The sequence below is a fragment of the Haematobia irritans genome, chromosome 2, assembly GCF_050003625.1.
Source record: "Haematobia irritans isolate KBUSLIRL chromosome 2, ASM5000362v1, whole genome shotgun sequence".
Taxonomy (NCBI): Eukaryota; Metazoa; Arthropoda; class Insecta; order Diptera; family Muscidae; genus Haematobia; species Haematobia irritans.
The window spans coordinates 100687670-100702619 of NC_134398.1; positions in this window are offsets into that span (position 1 = coordinate 100687670).

Sequence of the window (14950 nt, forward strand, 5' to 3'; positions counted from 1 at the left end):
GCCAAAGTGCATGATATGGTATTAAATGATCGACGAATAAAAGTGCGTGAAATTGCTAATATCATGGGCATCTCAAATGATCGAGTCCATTTAATTTTGCATGAAGAACTACAGATGAAAAAGCTTTCTGCAAAATGGGTGCCGCATTTGTTAACAGTCGATCAAAAACGCATAAGAATGAACATTTCTCAAACTTGCTTGGATCGTTTTAAGCGAAATGAGACATGGATCCACCACTATACTCCAGAGACAAAAGAACAATCCAAACAATGGACTGAAGCTGGATGAAGTGCCCCAAAGAAGCCAAAAACAATTCAATCGGCTGGTAAGGTTATGGCAACGGGTTTTTTGGACTTCAAAGGTATTTTATTGATTTACTATCTGCAAAAGGGAACAACAATAAATTCTGAGTACTATTGCAACCTTTTGGATCAATTAAATGTACAAATTCGAGAAAAACGACCTGGCTTACAACACAAAAAAAATGATTTTTCATCAAGACAGCGCACAAGAGTGTTTTAACAATGGCTAAAATCAACGAATTAAAGTACGAGTTTCTTGACCACCCACCTTATTCTCCTGATTTAGCACCCAGTGACTTTTACTTGTTCCCAAATCTAAAAAAATCATTGCTGGCAAGCGTTTTACCTCAAATGAAGATGCAATTACAGTTCTAAACCACTATTTTGAAGACCTTGAAGAAAACTATTTTAATCAAGGGATAGAATTGCTAGAAAAGCGTTGGACTATGTGTACTGAAGTTTCAGGAGATTATATTGAAAAATAAACATATTTTTGAAAAACTAACTATTCTCTTTCATTGATAGGCTAAGAAGTTTCCGAACCGCCCTCGTACAAGCAGATTGAAGTAGATGAAAGCACAAACAAGCTATTAGTGATTAACACTCACAGAGGGCTATACACTTTCAATCGTCTTGCTCAAGGAGTGAAGTCGGCCCCAGATGCATTCCATGAAGCAATTGAATCCATATGAGCTGGCATAGCGAGAGCGTTTCCTTATTTGGACGATGGCAACTCAAACAAGAGTAGAAAATGTTAAAGTTGTAGAAGAGGTAAATTTTGACAAATGTAAATTTTTTGCAACCTCGTGCACATATTTGGGTTATCGTGTGGATAGAAAAGGGATTCGTCCAGATAAAAACAAAATAAAAAAAATTCTGGATATGCCACCCAAAGATTACAAATTGTAGGAAGATAGGAAATTAGCTACTGAGGAAATCGAACCATTTACCAGATTAGTTTAATACTCAAACCAAACACGCATACGACAAGTATTGACATAGCATTAAAATGCAAATAAAAAGAAATTAAGTGCACGAAATAAATTTCAATAAAGGGGAACATGTATTTTTTTTTTGTTGTCGTCTAAAATTTAACATTGTTTCATTAAGAAAATTTAATTTTTCATCAAAAAAACGAAAAACAAATAAAATATTACAAACATGTATTAAACTAATCTGGTAAATACAACATTTGGTATGATGCAAGCCAATTTCCCATCTTCCTCAAATATATAATCTTGAGAATTATGCGCCTTTTTGGGGGCCATAAACTATTATGGGAAATTCTTACATCAAATGAGGAAATTGCGAGATCCTTTGGATCACTTATTAAAGAAAGAAGCTAAATGGTCATGGAGCTCTAAATGTCAAAATAGTTTTGAAAAGTTTAAAGAGCTGCTTTCTTCAGATTTACTATTAACGCATTTTGGTCTGGTGTTGGGCTAGGATCATATATATGCCACGTATACGCCGATGGTAGCGAAAAAGCAATCTATCACTGTTCGAGATCTATAACAGCAGCTGAGAAAAACTATGCACAAATAGAAAAAGAGGCTTTAGCTTTAGTTTTCGCGGTGGTAAAATTTCATAATTTTTTATATGGAAGAAAATTTATACTACAAACGGACCATAAGCCGTTGTTGGCAATATTTGGAAATAAGAAGGGAATTCCTGCGCACTCCGCAAATCGCCTTCAGCGCGGGGCGCTAATTTTAATGTCATATGATTTTAAATTACAGTACATTTCCACCAATAACTTTTGGGCTGCGGATGTTTTATCACTGTTAATCAATAATACTACAAAATCTGATGTGGCCACTGTCATCGCTTATGAACAATTAGAAAACGAAGTAAAACAAGTGGTTGATGACGTGGCTAAACATTTACCAATAAGATTTGATATGGTCCTTATTAAAATGTTTTTACATCCTATAAAAGAATCAACGTTTATCCCAGCAAGTGTACACTTTTCTTTCAAAGCAAATGGGAAACGATTTTTCTAAAATTTCGTGTGGGAGGGAAGAAATATTTTTTTGCGTGTAATTATATGGCTTCAAAAGCCACAGTTTTGCCCTGAATAGCTTCAAATTTTGCATAAGGAGTACGTTTAATAGTATTGTTAAGTGTGCCAAATTATAGCTCCCATATATATCTTTCGCCCGATTTACACCCATAGGACCACGGAGGCCAAAATTATTCTCCCATTTACGTTTTTTGCTGAGATAGCAGGATTATTATTCTTACTATGCATGTCAAATTTGGTCAAAATCGGTTCATATTTAGATATAGCTCCCATATATATGTACGCCAGAGTAGGAGAAAACACTACCCTAAATGCAGATTTGGTACTACCACGGTTTGTTAAGGAACGTTTAGCTCATGCTCTTATCATGCCCAATATTTTATATTGCCTCGAGGTCTATTCTGGAACGAGCGGAGGTAACATGCTGAGAGTGGATCATGCAGTGAATAGGGTAGTTTGATATATATACTCTCGTAGAATCTTTGATCATGTGAGCCCAGATGTCCACCGTTTTCTTAATTGTTCTTTTTCTAAAGGGTGATACGGTCAAAATTTGTCAATATCAACTTGACATATTTCTTTCAATTTTGCGTTTAAAAAACCTGAACACCCCTCATTTTGAAGGTGTGTGTGTGTAGAATGTTGCTTCTATTTTGATTTTGGAATTCACTCTTCAGTTGTCAAAATGCCGTCCAAGCAAGAGCAGCGTATCAAAATTTTGCTCGCGCATCGCGAAAATCCGAGCTACTCGCACGCAAAGCTGGCAAAATCGCTAAAAGTTGCCAAATCAACCGTTACAAATGTAATTAAAGTGTTTGGGGAACGTTTGTCGACAGCCAGGAAGTCTGGATCGGGGGGAAATCGAAAACCGGAAGCCGCTGAGACGACAAAGAGAGTTGCCGGTAGTTTCAAGCGAAACCCTAACCTCTCTCTCCGAGATGCCGCATATAAGCTGGGTGTATCGTCTACAACCGTGCATCGAGCCAAAAAACGAGCCGGACTATCGACTTACAAGAAGGTAGTGACTCCAAATCGCGATGATAAACAAAATACGACGGGCAAAGCGCGATCCCGGAGGCTGTACACGACGATGCTGACGAAGTTTGACTGCGTGGTAATGTACGACGAAACCTACGTCAAAGCCGACTACAAGCAGCTTCCGGGACAGGAGTTTTATACGGCAAAAGGAAGGGAAAAGGTAGCAGATCAAGCACATAAAACTGTCAAAGTTCGTAAAAAAATATCTGGTTTGGCAAGCCATCTGTACATGTGGCTTGAAAAGCAGCATTTTCATAGCTTCCGGGACTGTCAACCAAGAAATTTACGTGAAAGAGTGTTTGAATAAACGTCTGCTGCCTTTTCGGAAGAAACACGGTTGTTCCGTACTGTTTTGGCCGGATTTGGCATCTTGACATTACGGTAAAATGGCCATGGAGTGGTACGCCGCCAACAACGTGCAGGTGGTTCCCAAGGACAAGAACCCTCCCAACACGCCAGAGCTCCGCCCAATTGAGAAATACTGGGCTATTGTCAAGCGGAACCTAAAGAAGACAAAAAACTGCTAAGGATGAGCTGCAGTTCAAGGCAAACTGGCTTTGTGCGGCGAAGAAGGTGGACAAGGTGGCTGTACAAAATCTGATGGCAGGTGTCAAGCGTGAGGCCCGGCAATTCGGATTTGGAAAAGCGAAAGCCTAACTGAATATTTTCCCTGAATTTTATACTAATTGAACTTGAAAAAGAAATTTAATTTGATTTTTTAAATAAACGATTTCACCGATTTACACGCGTTTTCCCTTGACCAAATTTTGACCGTATCACCCTTTAATTTTGTGTACTTTCGAATTATGTTGCTGTTTTATAAAATATTTCGTAATCGTACTCCATCTTTTCTTGTTAGTAGTTTTACGTTCTGTCACTCGGTCAGGGCAAATCAATTGATTATACCTAGAGTTCTGCCCTATTTGGGTGGATCTTTCGGGGTCAGAGTAGCCCGTGTTTTTAACGCGCTACCCTCAACTTTGAGAACATTCAACGTTTCCTGTCCTACATATCGAAAAAAGCTACTTCTTCATTTTGCTAATCTGACATAATTTTTTGTTTTCTCTTTGTGAATTAATATGAATTGTATGGTTTTTAATTTACATGTCCTCTTGGTTTGTTTTTTTTTTCTGCAGCAAACTTTATAGTATGCAGTGTCCATTACTTGTCTTACCGCTTAATATGATCGTCATGTAAAATTATTAATACTAATCCATAAATATGTGATTTAATTATTATTATTTTTTTAAAGTATTTTTTTTTTCTTTTTTTATAAACATAAATTTATATTTATTTATTGTTTCCTTTTTAAATAATTGTTACCCATATTATTATTATTTTTAGTCTTAAGTCATTACGTTTATATAATTTTGTATTCTATATTTTGGAGTAGTTTTTATTGTAATTTAATCTATATCGGCCATGGCTTCAAATTACAAAATCGAGCAAATAAATAAAATAAATAAATAAATAAAATATGGTAGAATGTTTCATATTTTAGACCCATTTTCAATAGGAGTTTCGTCCAATTAACTCGATAATTATTGAAATTGTAGGCACGAGGATTATTTTTATATAAATTTATTTAAAGAACAATGTAGATGCTTTGAAAGAAAAAATTATAATTGTGTATATCAAGAAAATTATTTTTCTTCTTTGACAAGAAAAATACAACGTATATATATAATTCAAAAAACAATATTTCAAATTTAAGTACAAGTGTTTATGAGCAAAGTATTTGAACACTCCTCCTCAATTGTACTTGATATTTGAAAGTTCGCGAAATTTTTCAATTTTAGGACGAGTTAGCGGTTTTGTTAGCATGTCAGCGATCATGTCTTCGTAATCTTTTACAAAATAATATTTTGTGTCTATGTGCTTCGTCCTGTTGCTTAGCTTTTCTTCCTTTAATAAATTCAAACAACTTCTATTGTCTTCAAAAAAGATTGTTGGATTCATTTGCTCGCACCCAAAATCTTTCAGAATGTTTCGAAGCCACACAGCTTCCTTTGCTGCTTCTGAGAGTGCAATGAATTCCGCCTCTGTTGACAAATATACTATTGTCTGCTTCTTATACGCCCAACTTATTGCGCTTCCATTCAATAAAAATATATATCCAGAGTTGCTTTTTCTGTCGATTTGACATTCAGCCCAATTTGCATCTGCATATCCAAACAAATTGAAACGGTTTTAATTTTTTCTGTTTAACTGCAAAGTCATAGTTGAAGTTCCTTTCAAATATTTCGCGACTCTTTTTAATTCGATCGAATCTTCTTGCGTTGGTGAATTTATTTTTCTTGACAGAATTGAAATACTAGCTGCTATATCTGGTCGAGTGTTGACAGCTACATATAATAAAGATCCAATAAGGCTTTGGTATTCGGTGTTCCTTAAAAGTGGTTCAGACGGGCTTTTCCCATATGAAGTTTCCATTGGATATTTGGAGCACTTAGCCTCGTTAAGACCAAATTTATTTAAAATCTTGGTTATATATGTTCTCTGGCTTATAAGATATTCATTTCGCTCATTTCTTTGAACTTCTAAACCCAAAAACAATGATATTTCACCAAGGGTTCTTATTTCAAAATGGCGATTCAATAAGTCATAGATATAGTTTATATTACTCTTATTTTTACAAGCTACGAGTATGTCATCAACATAGACCAATATACATAATTCTTCCCCATTGATGACATTCCTATAAAGACATTTATCAGCTTTACTTCTTGTAAAACCATTATCAATAAGCACATCGTTCAATGCATTATTCCAAACATTTGCTGCTTGTTTCAAACCATAAATGCTACGTTTGAGTTTACAAACAAAATTCGGCCCTTTTTTATCAAATCCAGTAGGTTGCTTCATAAAAATATTTTCTTTTAAATATCCGTTCAAAAAAGCACATTTCACATCTAGATGTTCAATATTCATCTCTTTCTCACCAGCAATTGATAACATTATTCGGAATGTTGATTGACGAACAACAGGCGCAAACACTTGATCATAGTCTGTACCATATTTCTGATTATAACCCTTATCCACTAGGCGGGCTTTAAAACGTTCTATATTTCCCTCACCATTTTTCTTTAATTTGAAAATCTATTTGCAGCCGATAATATTCGAATTTTCAGGTTTTGGAACTAAATCCCAACAACCAGTTTTCTCCATATAATCTATCTCCTCCTGCATTGCCATTTATCCTTCTGCTTTGTTCCAAGAGCTTCTTTGTATGTTTTTGGTTCGATAATATCTTTTTGACTAATAACACATCCTGAGAACTTCGTTGGAGGAATTCCTTTATTTGATCTAGATGATCGACGTAAAGTTGTATCAGTTGTTTGGTTTTCATGTGTTTGATGTGGGACCATTTTCATCATCATTAAAATATTCCAAATCAGTCATGTCACTACTCACACTACATAATGATATATCGTCTGTGTGGTTTTCGGATTCATTATCTTCGATACATAATCTTTTGGGAGACATCCTAATTTCTATTTGACCGTTTGATGCATTTACTTCGTTTGTTAAAGATTCATTAGATTTTACAAATCTATAATCTCTGCTTATGGTAACTTTATTTGTTTCAGTGTCAACAAAACGCAAGCCTTTGCTCTCTTCATCGTATCCCATAAAAGTTAAAAGTTTTGATCTATCATCAAGTTTTCTTCGCTTCTCATTTGGGATCAATACAAACGCTTTAGATCCAAATATTTCTAATTTGTCAATACTTGGTTTTGAACCTTCCCATCTTTCGTAGGGAGTACAATGTACTAAACCAGTGCCTAGTTTGTTCTGCAAATAACACTAGTTTACACTCAAAATGTACCATTGATAAAAACCAACTTTTCTTGTGTATTTTAAGCTGCTGAATTCGAAAAAAAATGTTTAAAAATTGTTTATGGAACCGTTTTTAAGATATCCCGTTATTTTTAAATTTTCGCTCTTTTTCACTAAACACAATATATCTCGAGTTAGAAACGTCCGATTATAACGTTGTTGATACACAAATGAAAGGTATTAAGATGACGAATAATCGTGTGCAATTGAATTTGTGATAAGTTAAGTGGTTCAAAAAATATCAATGCGAAAATTCAAAATTTTCGAAAAATTCGTGTTTTACAAAGGACCTTTTCCGCTAGAAAAGTATAAACCAATTTTAATAATTTTTTTTCCTCTTCATGGTCGTATAGACGATACTCTAACGTAAGTAACAAGACCAACAACAATTGAGATTTTATTCCGTAATTACTTAAAAATTCCCTCATTTTCTTTGACTTGTATTCAGCTCCGTTGTCAGATCTTATAAAATTCGGAAAGCGACCAAATTTATTTCTTACCATCTCTACAAACATTTTTGTCTTTTCGAAAACTTCGGATTTTTCGTTTAAAGGGTGATACGGTCAAAATTTGGTCAATATAAACTTGACGTATTTCTTTCAATTTTGCATTTAAAAAACCTGAACACCCCTCATTTTGAAGGTGTGTGTGTGTAGAATGTTGCTCCTATTTTGATTTTGGAATTCACTCTTCAGTTGTCAAAATGCCGTCCAAGCAAAAAGAGCAGCGTATCAAAATTTTGCTCGAGCATCGCGAAAATCCGAGCTACTAGTTTCAAGCGAAACCCTAACCTCTCTCTCCGAAATGCCGCAAATAAGCTGGGTGTATCATCTGCAACCGTGCATCGAGCCAAAAAACGAGCCGGACTATCGACTTACAAGAAGGTAGTGACTCCAAATCGCGATGATAAACAAAATACGACGGCCAAAGCGCGTTCCCGGAGGCTGTACACGGCGATGCTGACGAAGTTTGACTGCGTGGTAATGGACGACGAAACCTACGTCAAAGCCGACTACAAGCAGCTTCCGGGACAGGAGTTTTATACGGCAAAAGGAAGGGGAAAAGTAGCAGATATTTTCAAGCACATAAAACTGTCAAAGTTCGCAAAGAAATATCTGGTTTGGCAAGCCATCTGTACCTGTGGCTTGAAAAGCAGCATTTTCATAGCTTCCGGGACTGTCAACCAAGAAATTTACGTGAAAAAGTGTTTGAATAAACGTCTGCTGCCTTTCCTGAAGAAACACGGTTGTTCCGTACTGTTTTGGCCGGATTTGGCATCTTGCCATTACGGTAAAAAGGCCATGGAGTGGTACGCCGCCAACAACGTGCAGGTGGTTCCCAAGGACAAGAACCCTCCCAACACGCCAGAGCTCCGCCCAATTGAGAAATACTGGGCTATTGTCAAGCGGAACCTAAAGAAGACCAAAAAAACTGCTAAGGACGAGCAGCAGTTCAAGGCAAACTGGATTTGTGCGGCGAAGAAGGTGGCTGTACAAAATCTGATGGCAGGTGTCAAGCGTGAGGCCCGGCAATTCGGATTTCGAAAAGCGAAAGCCTAACTGAATATTTTTCCTGAATTTTATACTAATTGAGCTTGAAAAAGAAATTTAATTTGATTTTTTAAATAAACGATTTCACCGATTTACACGCGTTTTCCCTTGACCAAATATTGACCGTATCACCCTTTAGTAGGTAAATAGTTGTGTAACGGCTAAAATTATCGATGAATGTCAGGAAATATCTTTTCTTTCCAGGTGTCATTGTTTGCATGGGGCCACATATATCAGAATGAATAAGATCTAGCACACGCTTAGTATTTGACAAATACTGCTTTGGAAACGATTTTTGAGTTAATTTGCATTTTGCACATATTTCGCAAGTTTTACACACGCCACAATCTTTAATTTCAAAATCTTTTTCTAACATACCAGTTTGCATATTTTTTAAAACATTTACACCGCGGTGCCCAAATAATCTATGGTAGAAATGTTGGCATCCGTCCATTTTGCACACAATAATTTTTGCTTTTTCACATCTTTTCAATCGTAATTGGTATAAATTGTTCATTAAATCAGCAACACCAATTACTTCATTTCTTGAATCAAGAGTATTAGTGAACTACAAAATGTTATTGTATAACCTTTGATCGACATCTTCTTCACTGATAATAAATTTCCTTTGAACGATGGTATATATAAAACTTCGTTAATCGTCACAGTAGTTTCCATACCATCGCTGTTAAGGAGTGTTATTTTGCAAACGCCTTTTCCAGATGAGTAAACTTCTTCACCATTTGCCACTATTACTTTTTCACTCCACATTGTATCGAGATGGATAAATTCATCCTTGTTACTACATATATGGCATGTAGCACCTGCGTCAACTACAAGCTCACAAAAACTCGCTTCTGTAACATATACTCCCAAACATATTTTGCTTCAAGCATATACATTTTTGGCTATTGCCCAAACATTTATATGTTTGATCTCTTCCAGCATGTTTGAAAGCATATTGGTCTAAACAACATATGTTTGGGTAGTCAATTTCCAAACATTTTGTATTTTTGCATCCAAATTCAATAATGTTGTCTTCCAAAAAACAATATGTTATTATGTGAACATATAATATGTTTGGAAGCATTTTGCACCCAAAAATATTATATGCTTAAAAAAATTCTCCCAAACAATATTGTGCTCAAAATTTTATTTATTTATTTATATATTTACAATCATAATGAATTATGAAAATAAACAGGTAATATAGGTGCTAACAACATAGGTTTTCGACCTGAATGCTCAAAATTTTGTTTCTGCCCAATTGTATATTCCCCCACATCTTTCTCACTTCCACGAGATTTTTTAGTTCTTAGCACCTTTTTCTGTAATACAAACATTGTAGAAGAAATTATTCAATTGTATGATTTTTTTTATTTTAATTTTACCTTTTGCCGGACGAGGATTCGAACGGCGGACCACACAGTTTGTAAGGATCAAAGAAGTAGCTGATCAATCGCCGAAGGAAAAATAAAATGTTAATTTTGTAATAACAAGCAACAACCACCAACTTAATTCAATATCGCTACCTGTTAAATAGCGCTCCAAGCTACTAAACACATATATGTTTATAGGCTATTTCTAAATTAATATATGTTTGCATCCAAACATATTATATTTAAAAACATTTTATGTCCCAAACATAATGTGTTCTAACATATTAACATATATGTCCCAAACATGTTATGCTAGTTTATGAACATTATATGCTTGCACTCAAAAATATTGTGTTTAAAAATTTGTGTTCCAAACATATAATGTTTATAGCCAAACATATGAAAAACAGTCTTTTTCATCCGTGTACCCATTCACCTGGAGATCCATTCAAATTAAAACAAAAATTTTCGGTGGACTCAGCAGCAATTTTTGCTTTTTCATGGTCACTTGGTTTATCTTTCAATTTCCAGCAATCTTTACTAATGTGACCTACACCGTGACAATGATGACAAATTATCTTTTTCTTGGAATTTTGCTTACCTTTGTTTATTACTTTTGGAGCTGTATCTTCACCTTCCTGTCTCATTTTTAATTTTGTATATTCCTCTAATAACTTATTTTCTACAAAAGTCATGGTTAAGTCTTACCTCAAGAGCTCTTATTAATGTGTCATATGATTTTGGTAAACTGCTCAATAACATTGATATTATCCATGATTCGGAAAAGGTTTCATCCATGGATTGCAATTTTGAAAACATTAGTTTCATTTTGGTTATATGAGTATCCATGTCTTCCCCAGGAAGTAATTTCAATTCACAAATGTTTCACATTAGTTTGACTTTATTGCTCAGAGTTGACTTTTCATGATAGGCTTTAAGAATTTCCCAAGCTTCTCGAGCATATTTACATCTTGAACAACAGCTAAGCCTATTAAAATTGTCGTCGGTATCACGCTCACGCCATTTGGCATAATGACATCCCAAAATTTCTCCTTCATCAGCAGCAACTGAATCCTGTATTTCCACAACTCATAATTGTCTCTGTTAAGTTTTGTGAACAGCAATTTTGAGTCAGCCATTTTTCGAATTTGTTTCAATATTCCAAAGATATCAACTCAAGATACCATACAAGGAAAACGTTTCAAGAAAAAAAAAAACAGAATATAGACTCAATGGAAATTTCACAAAATTCTTTAAATTCGCTTCAAATTTTACAAAAATCTTCAAATTCTCTTTCTCTTAATGCAATAGGCCTATAACCTATTGAAATTGTAGGCACGAGGATTATTTTTATATAAATTTATTTAAAGAACAATGTAGATGCTTTGAAAGAAAAAATTATAATTGTGTATATCAAGAAAATTATTTTTCTTCTTTGACAAGAAAAATACAACGTATATATATAATTCAAAAAACAATATTTCAAATTTAAGTACAAGTGTTTATGAGCAAAGTATTTCAACAATAGTTTCCACAGAGAATACATTTAATATGCTATTTAAGTGTGTCATCTTGATCTAATATGACCAAAATACCCACATTTTACACAAAATTCTGTGATGATTTCCCCATATCGTAATCCTATCCTACACACTGTAATGCCAAACTTTCCACAGAATGGTCGAATAAAGCTCCGACTTGTGGAAATATCGCTCGAATTGGCCAAATAATATATCACAACCCACATATCACATATCTTGGCGAGATTTAACCAATATCCTTGTAAAATCTCCACTGCTGAGTAGTAAAAATTGTAAACATTACTCAAATTGTTCTATATCTGGAATACATATGTATCGCCGATAAATCATAAATTCTCTTTTGTACAATTGCATCAAAATTGCTCTAGCTTTATATTTCCCATATTTTGTTACTAACATTGTGTTTCATCCCAGGGTGTTAGCCGATTTAATTTTTGATTCTAGCGATTTTGTAGAAGTACAAAAAATTATCTCCAAATCGTTTTATAAATATTTGTATATGGGAATATAAACCTTTGAAGGAGTTGAGATGGTAACACAAATTTTGGTCTACATAATGGTGAAGCGACGTTTTTCTCGAATTTTTACATTTAATTGATCCAAAAGGTTGCAATAGTTGTGGTATTTCATATATTTTATGGCAACTCTAGTACACCGAAAAAAAAGTTTACTATTTTTTATGAAAAATGAACTAACCCATAGTAAGAATGACCATTCTTAATAAGTTCATGATTTTCTTATAAATTAGTTCATGTATTGCATCGTATTTTAGTTCATTATTACTATGCTGTGGGAAGAATATAGTTAAACAAATTCAAAATATTCCTGCTATCCGGAAAAATTAACAATTTTTTGGGAAACCTGTATTAAGAAATTGGTTTGAAATAAACTGTTTGTCGGTATAATTTTCAAAAAAGTAGAGAAATTGAGGAATCAACGGTGCAACAAGCCTGTACACAACTAAGAAATTTTTCGTACAAAACAAGTCAACTTTCTATTACCACCAGTATTTTATTTCAAAAAATTATTATTATATTACACAAAACTATGGGTTATGATATACAATAAAGGAAATATTTTTATTAGAACGTTGGATGCAATTACTTGTCGGTAGTTAGTAATTGCTTCTTCAAAAGAGTAATATTCTACGTTATTAAGACTAAACTAATTAATTTAAATTTCCATGTTTTCTATCCATATGAAAGATATATGTGGCATAAGTTGCTATATTCAATTGAATTGTCCAATTTCATCGATTTTGGCTATCTTTTGTTGGGCGGATTTGTCTTATAAGCATCTGAAATTGCAAAGTTATACAAAATATAAGAAAAATATTATCAAATTCTATCGTTCATATTGATTTTTAACTTACGGTTTTCAAGAGTATTTCCTAAATCCAATAAGGATATCAGCTTAATTAGCATTAAACAGTAAAACCTGTCTACCTGCAAGTGAAAATAATTATTTTTAATAAATTGAAATTTTGGTTTTATTAAAAACGGACAAAATACCGTTTATAGAAAAACTTACCACATTGAAAAATGCATCTAGTAGGCATAAGCGTTGGAAGGCCTCTGGGGAGAGGGCTTAGACCCCCCCAGAAAAAATGTAGCCCCCCCCAGAATTTGAAAACCTATTTACGATTTTACATTTTTATAAAAATTAAACAAGTATATACAACCGTACAAAGTTCCCCTAAAGACTTTCATGCACAATCGAATTACTTGGGTTGTGGTAACAGTTGCCGATGACAATGTTTGAAGTCTGATATTTATGAAATAGAACTGTGATTGAAATTATGGTTTAGTTAAATAACTAACAGCCTGTTTCTGTATGTCGAACGAGTTCAATCGATCGACTGAAATGCATAGAAACAGCTGTTTTTTGGTTATAAATTCAGCTGTTTGTTTCCATTTTAGTCGATCGACAGAGCTCATTCATATTATATTGTTTAGTCATCTTAATTAAAAAATAGTATTTGGTATTAAAACTATTCTTTCATAAATTAATATCTTAATAATGCTGCAAAAAAGCGTCGCCAAAAAAGAAGTGAAAATGTTCTTTTTGGGTCCGGAAGTGGTGCAAAATTGGCGGAGAAGCGATGAATGTAATAGGAACTCGTCATAGAACGAATGTCCACCGTTTCAACAGCCGTTGCAATAAATTTGCATCACTTCTTAAGGTGTGATCCGAATTCAGAGTTTTGAATGTGAATTAATATATTTTCCCAAATAAATAATTTTTATTTATTCGTTTTTTATTTGATTTTTGGTCGACCTTTTGTTAGAACTATATAAATATTTATAAAGACCTCGAGCTTCAAGAAACATTAATTTATAGTAATTTTTATATTTTTTTATGATTTTTAATACATTCTAACGCTTGTTTGAATATTTTCAAAAATTATCGATTTTTCTATAATGGATTTAATTTTTGTGGCAAAATTTGAATAATTTTTACCATTTTATTTATTCTTACTCTTTTTTTAAACTATTTGAAAAAAGAAAACAAAAATTACGCATTAAAATATGAAAAAGCTGAAGTAAAAATCTTCCTGTGTAGTTAATATAATTAACTTCTTTGTGAGGACATTTTTGGAAGTGCTTTTAAAGTTGTGCCTTTAAAACAAATCCCAATTTTTTTTGCTGGGAAAAGTGTGGAACTACTTTTAGTTGCTTTATTATATATTATTTTGATGTCTATTTTTTTATTCTTTTTTATGAAATAAAACAATAATTGAACCTATAAGTTCAGTCTATAAATTTTTAGCTAGGGGGGGCTATAGCCCCCCCTAGGAAAATTGTCTAGCTACGCTAATGCCAGTAGGTACATTATTGGAATCATATCCATGGACTAATGGGACGTTTTTGAAATTATTCTCAGAATATATTTGAAATAAAAAATATTATAAAATTAGACATAATTTCCACTTTTCAGTATAGCATTTAGTATTTAAGGTGTATATTAAGTTCGAGTTTAGAGGCTAAAATCGCAATTTTCATGATAAGTTTTCTTTAATAATCCATTATAAAAAAATAATCTTTATAAAAAACTTGGTTTGGGCTATTTTCCATCAAGTTATAGTTAAATTTGTATCGAAGACGTATAATTTTATACTTTTCTTAGTGATTTATTTTTAATTTTAGTGGCTAAACTCGAATTTAGTACTCACCTGTAGGAATTGCTGTAACATAAAAAATATAGATTCAAAAAAATGGTTGCATCTCCAACCTGTGATCCAGATATATAACAAATATAGATCATCCTATTACCACTC